This window comes from Equus caballus, unplaced genomic scaffold (assembly GCF_041296265.1).
Source record: "Equus caballus isolate H_3958 breed thoroughbred unplaced genomic scaffold, TB-T2T haplotype2-0000713, whole genome shotgun sequence".
NCBI classification, from domain to species: Eukaryota; Metazoa; Chordata; class Mammalia; order Perissodactyla; family Equidae; genus Equus; species Equus caballus.
In genome coordinates this window covers 243,071-252,729 of record NW_027221973.1, presented here as the reverse complement: position 1 = coordinate 252,729, position 9,659 = coordinate 243,071, and the positions used below count along the sequence as shown (strand labels likewise).

Sequence of the window (9,659 nt, the reverse complement as noted above, 5' to 3'; positions counted from 1 at the left end):
AAACTGCCTCTGTTTGCAGATAACATGATATTACATACAGAAAACCCTAAAGACACCATCAAAAACTGTTAGAGCTAATAAATACATTCAGTAAAGTTGCACAATACAAAATCAACATGCAAAAATTGGTTGTACTTTTATACACTAGCAATGAATTATCAGAAAGGAAAATTAAGAAAATAATCCCCTTTACATTTGCATCAAAAAGAATATAGTAACTAAGGATAATTTAACCAAGGAGGTGAAAGACCTGTATACTCTGAAAACTATAAAACACTGATGAAAGAAATTGAAGATGACACAAATAAATGGAAAGACATATCGTGCTCATGGTTTGGAAGGATTAATATTGTTAAAATGTCCATACTATGCAATGCAATCTACAGATTTAATGCAATCCTATCAAAATTCCAATGGCATTTTTCACAGAACTAGAACAAACAATCCTAAAATTTGTATGGAACCACAAAAGAGCCCGAATAGCCAAAGCAACCTTGAGAAAGAAGAACACAGCTGGAAGTATCAAGCTCCTTGATTTCAAAGTATACTACAAAGCTATAGTAGTCAAAATAGTATGATACTGGCACAAAAACAGGTACCTAGGTCAACAGAACAGAGAACCCAGAAATAAACCCATGAGTATATGGTCATTTAATCTATGACAAAGAAGGCAAGAATATATAATGAAGAAAAGACAGCCTTTTCAATAAATGGTGCTGGGAAAACTGGACAGCTACATGCAAAACAAAAAGAAACTGGACCACTATCTTACACCATATACAAAAATATATTTGAAATGGATTAAAAGTTTCAATGTAAGACCTGAAACCATTAAACTCCTAGAAGAAAACATAGGCAGTATGCTCTTTGACATCGGTCTTAGTAGTATTAGTAATATTTTTTTAGACCTGTCTCCTCAGGCAAGGGCAACCAAAGAAAACATAAACAAATAGGACTAAATCCAACTAAAAAGCTTTCAAACAGTGAAGGAAACCATCAACAAAATGAAAAGGCAAGCTACTGAATGGGAGAAGATATTTGCAAATCATATATCTGATGGGTTAATATCCAAAATACATAAAGAAGTTATACAACTTAATATCAAAAAAACAAACAACTTAACAAAAAATGGGCAGCGGGCCTGAAAAAACATTTTTCCAAAGAAGACACACAGACAGCTAACAGGCACATGAAAAGATGCTTAACATCACTAATCCTCAGTGAAATGCAAATCAAAACCACAATGAGATATCACCTCACATCTTTTACAATGGCTATCATCAAAAAGACAAAAAATAACAAGTGTTGGCAAGGATGTGGAGAAAGAAAACCCTCATGCACTGTTAATGGAAATGTAAATTGGTGCAGCCACTGTGGAAAACAATATGGAGGTTCCTCAAAAAATTAAAAATAGAACTACTATATGATTCAGCAGTTCCACTGCTGGGTATCTATTAGAAAACAAAAACATTAATTTGATAAGATATATGCACCCCTATGTTCGCTGCAGCATTATTTACAATAGCCAAGATACGAAAGCAACCTAAATGTCCATTGATAGATGAATGGATAAAGATGATGTGGTATATATACAAAGAAATATTATGCAGCCATAAAAATGAATGAAATCTTACCATTTGTGACACCACGGATGGACTCAGAAGGTATTATGCTAAGTGAAATAAGTCAGACAAAGATAATTCCTTTACAACTTCACTTATAGCGGAATCTAAAAAAACAAAACAAACCAACCAGCAAAACAAAAGAGGAACAGACTTATAAACAAACTGGTGGTTGCCAGAAGGGAGGAGGGTTGGGGGTAGGTGAAATAAGTGAATGAGATTAAGAGGTGCAAACTTTCACTTATAAAATAAAGTCATGGGCATATAATGTATAGGGAATATAGTCAATTATATTGTAATAACTTTGTACGGTCACAGATATTTCAGTTAAACATATGTTGGAGCTCCTTACTCTATTCTCCTTATTAACTCTCTCTCATATTTTCTACTACTTTTTCTCTCCTGCGTTCTGGATAATTTATTCTGATGTATATTTCATTTCACTAATTCTTTCTTCATTTATGTCTAATATGCTGCTAGACCCACTTATTGAGTCTTCAGCAGGTGGCAGAAATGGAAAACTGGGACTAGAGACTTGTAAAACTGAAAAAATTAGCAATGTTAACATCTGAGTTATACCTATAAAAACAATTCATTCATCCATTTGTCATGGTTCCTAACCTGTCAACATGGATTACACCAGGAGCAAACCCTAAGTCAAGTATTCAAGTGCAGGTAGTTTATTTGGGGTGAAACACTGGCCTGGAATTAGAGAAGTTAAACAGGAAAGGAAGGAAGTTAATAAAGGGTTTATTATCAAGAAAGTTAACACTGTAAGCAAGTGAAGCTTAATCCTTGTGGAGAACTCTGGAAGAATGGTGTTTCTCCAACTTCAAAGTGCACAACATCACCTATTTAAGCAGAGATTCCTGGACCTCACTCCCAGGGATCCTGATTCAGTAGTTTTGGGGTGGGTTTTGTGAAAATAAATACAGGAAACCTCATTTAAAATAGAGCTGGGGAGCCCTGAAGGGGAGCTTTCATGCAATATCACTTGCCATACCTTACAGACCTCAAACAGGAAAAAGCATACCTCACAATCCCCAACAGGAAGAGGCTTACTTGACACACCCCAGCAGGAGGAAGGAAGAATTTCTCTTTGCCCAGCAACAGCGTGGCCAATGAGAAACCATCACACTCAGTCAATGAGAAGTCATTACCACCATGAACTCAGTCTCCTCCAAAAGACTTTTGTTCAAAACAGCCCCTCCCAGCTTTCATCTTTCCTCTGTAAAAGCAAGCCCCTCTCCTCTCTTCTCTGGACTTGCCTATGGTTAGCCATAGTTTGCATGTCCCAAATTACAAGTCCTCCGCTCTTCCCAAATACATTCATTTTGCTGGTAAAATAACAGGCTCTTTTGTTTTTTAAGGTCAACAGGTCTAAGAATTTGTATTTGTAACCAACTCCCAGGCAGTAGTGATGTTAATGCTACAGGTCAGTGGATCACACTTTGAGTAAGCAGTAGTATAGAACACACTTCTGAGGGAGTTATCTTGCCCAAGAGGCAAGGAAACTGGGGTATTTATCCAACAACTCCCAACAGTCATTGTTTTACAAGGCTGCTCTCAAACAGCATTAATTCCCTGGTACTTCCTGCCTGACTGCACCTTGGCAGAGCAGGTGTCTGCAGCCAAGAGAAACCCCTCAGGAAATGAGTCACATGTGCTGGCAGCTGAAATCAGTTTGGCATGTATTGACATGGAAAATGCCAAGGAAATGTGAGCAGATCATTGACACCATTTGCTACACTGCTATGTATAGTGTCATGGGGAAAATACACATTAAGCAAGAAATTACACAAATAAATTACAATGATAAGTGGTATAAAAGTAAATTACATGAGGCTCCCACTAAAGATAGCCTCATATTATTTCAGATGGCAACCTCCTAGAGTAGTTGATGCTGACCAAAACAATGCACTTTTACAACTCTGTTAAACACCAACTCCAGATCGGTATCATACACATCTGCCATTACTGAATGCACAGTATCTTATTTGAAGTCACTGTGATTGGCAGTTTACATTACAAATGTGTGCGTAATTATTATTAAGTTTTCCATTTGTTTCATTTGGATAAACCTTAGCTAAGATTTACTTTGTTTTATAAACCTTAAATTGCAAATATGAAAAGCAAGCTGTTTATTTACTTCAGTTATTTTTTTTTATTAAATGGTTTCACCAAGAGAAAACCTAAACCAGTATTGTATTTTGAGAAGTATGTTATAACTTATTCTATGTCTTTTTTATTTTGTAAATCTATACTCACTTTCCTTCCTAAATATATTTATCTCCTTAAAGCATCTAAAGAGTTAGCAACTGCAAAGTTAGGGAACAGTCCACAAAACTATCCTTACTTCAGTGGTTTCAAGCGCACACTCAGATTTGATAATTTGCTGGAAGCACTCACTGAAAGCTGTTGTACTCACAGTTACAGTTTATGACGGGGAACGGACATAGATTAAAATCACCCTAGGTTAGAAACACATAGGACAGAGCCTAGGAAAGGAATAAGTGTGGAGCTTCCAGTTGGCCTCTTCTATGGACAGTGTTATTTTCATGGTATCAGTGTGTGACAACACCCACAGAGTACTGCCAAACAAGGAAGCTCATCTGAGCCTTGGTGTCCAAAGCGTTTATTGAGGCTCCGTAACAGTCCCATGGCTGATTGCCCACATGGCTGATCTCATTTTCTAGCTCCTTAAGAAGTCAAGCTGATACCGCTTGACTCTAAGTACCATCCTAAATCACACTGTTACTATCTGGCTTGGCCCAAGGTCCCCCCGCAAACAAAAACATTTCTGTCAGGCATGATATCCCAGGGCTTAGCAATTACCTCCCAAAAGCCAAGAGCTCAGGCCAGATTTCTTTTTGGGCAAGTTTAAATTCTCTACTACACTGTGCCTTACTCTGTTCTCATTGTGTGTGGTCACTGCACTAAAAAGCCCTGACATTCTTCTTCACCTTTTTGAGCTTAACTGCCACATTATGATACTGATAAAAATATAACTAGTTGTGGACTTTTGTAATATACATGCTTCAACACTGCTAGACTCTCATTAGTATTTGGGAAAAAGTCAGTTTATTTGCTATTTGAAACCCACCCAAGACTCACGGCTCAATCTTATTCTAGTATCATCAGTGAGAGTTTTCTTTTTCCATATATAGGCATACCTTGTTTTACTGTGCTTCACTTTCTTGTACTTTGTAGATACCGCGTTTTTGCGAGACCCTCCACCAGCAAAAAGATTACGACTTGCTAAAGGCTCAAACGATGGTTAGCATTTTTTAGCGATGAAGTATTTTTTAATTAAGGCACGTACATTTTTTGTTGCTGTTTTTAAAGATTTTATTTGGGGCAGGCCCGGTGGCGCAGCAAATAGTGCACACGTTCTGCATCTCGGCGGCCCGGGGTTCGCCGGTTTGTATCCCGGGTGGGGACATGGCACCACTTGGCAAACCCCATGCTGTGGTAGGCGTCCCACATATAAAGGAGAGGAAGATGGACATGGATGTTAGCTCAGGGCCAGTCTTCCTCAGCAAAAAGAGGAGGATTGGCAGTAGTTAGCTCAGGGCTAATCTTCCTCGAAAGAAAAAAAAAGATTTTATTTTTCCTTTTCCTTCCCAAAGCCCCCCAGTACATAGTTGTGTATATATATATTTTTTAGTTGTGGGTCCTTCTAGTTGTGGTATGTGGGATGCCGCCTCAGCATGGCCTGATGAGTGGTGCTATTTCCGCGCCCAGGATCCAAAACAACAAAACACTGGGCCGCCCCAGCGAAGCGTGTGAACTTAACCACTCGGCCACAGGGCCAGCCCTCTGTCTTTTTAGACATAATGCTATTACACACTTAATAGGCTACAATACAGTGTAAACATAACTTTTATATGCACTGGGAAACCAAAAAATTCCTTTGAATCGCTTTACTGCAGTATTTACTTTACTGCAGTACTCGCTTTACTGCAGTGGTCTGGAATTGAACGCACAATCTCTCTGAGGTATGCCTGTATTGGTCTTCATTGCTATATATGTCATATTTTGCAAAATAATAATGAGGATAATCAATCTATGATGTAATACCTTTTCTTTAATATCAGGATGAAAATCTGGCTTTTTGAAAAGCTATCAATTGTACATCAGATAGTTAGATTTTCCTTTCATGAGATGATTACTATACTTGAAAACAATTACTTAGGAGCGCATTGTTCTCTCTCTGAGGCAGCAAAGATAACTTCCTAAAACTAGCTAAAAACCTGAAGATTGCTACTGTTTAAACACTAACTTTTAGTATTTATAAATTGTTACGCTTCAAATCCCCTCTGCAATACAAACTATTGAGTGATATCCATGCATGTAAAAATGCAGTATCTAATCATTCTTTTCCTTAAAGGCACAGAAACTCCGTAGCAATTTTATTTTTGGTTCCGTTAGATAGGAGAATGCCCCCTGTTGCGCACTTTGTAATACAGTCATACAAATGTCTGAGTATGAACATTTAAAATCTTACTGCAAAAAATGTTATGTTGGAAACAAAACTTGTATTTTATAAATGAGAAATCTTGATGTAATATTTATGAAACAAATCTTAGCAATATTAAAATTAGTGAACATAAATCATTTTTTCCAATGTTGAACAATTCTTTTATAAAAGTATGAAAACATTTTTTTAATCTTGAAGAAAATAACACTTTCCTTTGAATTAATATAAGTTGGTACTTGTATTACAAAAAACATTATCCAGGGCCCACCCAGTGATATAGTGGTTAAGTTTGCAAGCTCTGCTTCAGCAGCCCGGGGTTCACCAGTTCAAATCCTGGGCAAGGACCTAGACACCTCTCATCACACCATGCTATGGCAGCATCCCACATACAAAATAGAGGAAGAGTGGCAACACATGTTAGCTCAGGGCCAATCTTCCTCATCAAAAAAAAAATGTTATCCAAACAAAATAGAAAATATATTGTATCTAAAACTTAATGCCAGAAATTTTTACTGAGGGTATAATATTTAATGTAAGTAGCTAAGAAAATCTTATAATGAGGTTAGAAAACATATTTGATATTTAGTATTATTTTGTGTCTTAAAATCTTGGAAGAGAACATTTTGACTAAAACATGCAAATGCACCAAATCTAACAATAAATGTGACAAGAAAGCAAGTAAACATATTTTTAATCCACAAACAGCAGCATATCATAATATAATGAATAATCACCATAAGAATGATAGTAAATTTACATATATACTATTTTCTAAAAACTTGAAGATACTAAAGAAATATCTATGCAAAGCAAATGCATAAATTAATAATATTAAAATGTTTAAAAATAAACCATAAATATATCTTGTGACTACTTCCACCTTGTGCTTAGCTGCATTTTCTCATTCCTTATTATGTTAATGAAATTCTGAACATTAAGTGAAATGCTAAATCTCAGGCTGAGATCTTAACATATTAGCTGTTCTTAAGGATTTCCTGCCCTCCAGTGGTATCTGCCTTAATATTTTCACTGCACCTTTCAACATTACAAAGAGAAGACACATCACTTATACATTTACATTTTGAAATTATATCACGCTCTATGGCAGCATCTAACTTTTCTTTCATTACAGGTTCACTCTCAGTTTGTACCCATGCATCACATCTTGCAACTTGTACAGTGCAATTACTGCTTTTGTTTTGCACAATGTGTGCTGAATCACACTGAGACTGTGGAAACTGATCTGTCTTATCTTTAAGTGAGAACTGGTGAAAATTCTATTTTGTTTATGAATTTTGGCATTGTTTTTAGCAATCCTATCATGTGGAAGTTTTGCCATCCTTTCTAAATAAAAACTGTTAGTTGTTTCTTTGGTTTTGATGGATCTCCTATTTGAATCTTCAATTTGCTGCAATATTTGATCTTCATCTTCAGACAGCTAAAAGAAATTTAGTAATTTTGCTGTAAATGATGCTTTAATTTTAAAAAATCATTCAATGACTTCAAAGCAGACATTCTTAAATTCACATCATGGAAAATTTCAAAATACAGAAGAGACTTTGGCAGGTGGCAAGTCAACCTGGACTTTTGATTTTTAAAAATCATGGAGGTTATGGATTTTTTAAATAACAAGAACAATAATGATAATGACAATCCTTGTATTAAAAATTCAAAAGAAAGGGTCGGCCCTGTAGGGTAGTGGTTAAGTCAGGCGGGCTCCACTTTAGCAGCCCAGGTTCATGGGTTCAGATCCCATGGACCTACACTACTGCCAAGCCATACTGTCTTGGCAACCCATATACAAAATAGTGGAAGACTGGCACAGATGTTAGCTCAGGGCTAATCTTCCTCAGCAAAAAAAAAAAAAAAAGAGGAAGATTAACAACCGATGTTAGCTCAGAGAGAATCTTCCTCACCAAAAAAAAAAAGAAAGAAAGCAAAAGAGCTAAAAAAGAGAAGGGGAATTTTGTCTCTTATCAGTCTCTATAATCACATGCTACATCATCCCCCTACCCTTTCACACAGAGGAAACGATATACACCACACTCTTCAACCACTTAAAAAGAATGGAGTAGAGGTAATAACTTCGAAAGAAACAGTTGACACATATAACTTGTTCAACTATTCACTCATTGACTTTAGTCAAAAAATATCTATATTGTATCTTTTATGGGTCCAGTCTCATAAAAGAAACAACTTAAGGAGAGTATCGGCTAACAGAAAATCAAATAGACAAAAGGAAAATTAAACAGCAATAAATATCACAACTGTTACATAAAAAGTCAAATTTTAAGTACTTTTAATAGGTTTATATTTCAATTTACTAGCTTGAATTTTTCAACTTCACAAAAAATTTATCTCTTAATTACTGCACTAACCAAAATATTCTTTTAGTGAAAATCTTATATAAAAGTACTGATTAGCCAAGCTAAAAAAAAAAAAAAAAAGGCAGAGTTAACATTAAAAACCAAAATGAGGTATACGTCTCAGTTGTTTGGCACTGAAATAGGAAAAGTAAGCCCAAGAAACAGCATTAAGACTGGCTGCACACAAATTAGACAAAACAAGCTCAATACATTTGTTTATTCAAGAAACAAGTATTTTTTAGCATCTGCAATGCAAGTGAAGCAGACACAGTTGCTGCCCTCTTAAAGCACACATTCTCATTGGTGGAAATGGCATTAACCAAATAATCACACGCGTGCATATGTAATGACAGAATGAGAAAAGCACTATGAAAAACAAGTATGAAGGACCTTGAGAGGATAATTGAGGGGCCTAATTTAGATTGAGGAACCAAAGAGGGGCTTTCAGAAGTAGCGACATATTTACGCTAAGACCTAAAGGATGAGTAACAGTAAGGCAGAGGAAACAGGATATATAAATAAATGCCCTGAAGCAGAAAAGAGACTGATAAACTAAGGAAAGTGAAATGTCGTACGTGTGGAGTGTGGTGAGAGAGGGAGAACACCAGAAGTTGAAGATGTAGCCAGACTCTAAAGTAAAATAGAAATCCACTCATAGGAATAACATGATTCAATTTAAGTTTTCAAAAGATCACGATGACTGCTAACTGGAGAAAAAGTGGAACAAGAGTGGAAAATAGATCTCTTAGGAAACAACCACAATAGTTCAAGAACAAGATGATGGTACCTTAACTAGGGTATTGACACCGGAAGTTGAGGAAGTAGATAAATATGCCAAGTATTTTGGAAGTACAATTGACTGAATGAAGTGATGGAATGAATGGGGTTAAGGAAGGCAGATGAGGCAGAAAGAAATGACAGTTAATTACTAAGTTTCTAGAGTGAGCAATTGAGTGGACAAAAAGGTATCACTAATATAGGAAATATCAATAAAACTGACTTGGGGAGAAAATCAGGGGTATTCAGTTTGAGGAATAAAAATAAGGAGATTTTTGTGAAACATCCAAGAAGAGGTATCCGCTAGGAAACTGGACATCTAAATAAGGATCTGGGCTAAAGTCATAAAGTTGAGAACTGTCATCAACTAGACAGTATATAAGTCATTGGAGCACATAACATCATCTAGAGTTT

The 9,659-nt window shown here is 36.1% G+C and overlaps 1 pseudogene; it reads right to left on the bottom strand.

Annotated features, from left to right (window-relative positions):
- Nucleotides 1-6,776: 6,776 nt before the first annotated feature.
- Nucleotides 6,777-9,659, bottom strand: part of LOC111772236 (regulator of DNA class I crossover intermediates 1-like) — a 70,450-nt pseudogene continuing 67,567 nt past the window's right edge.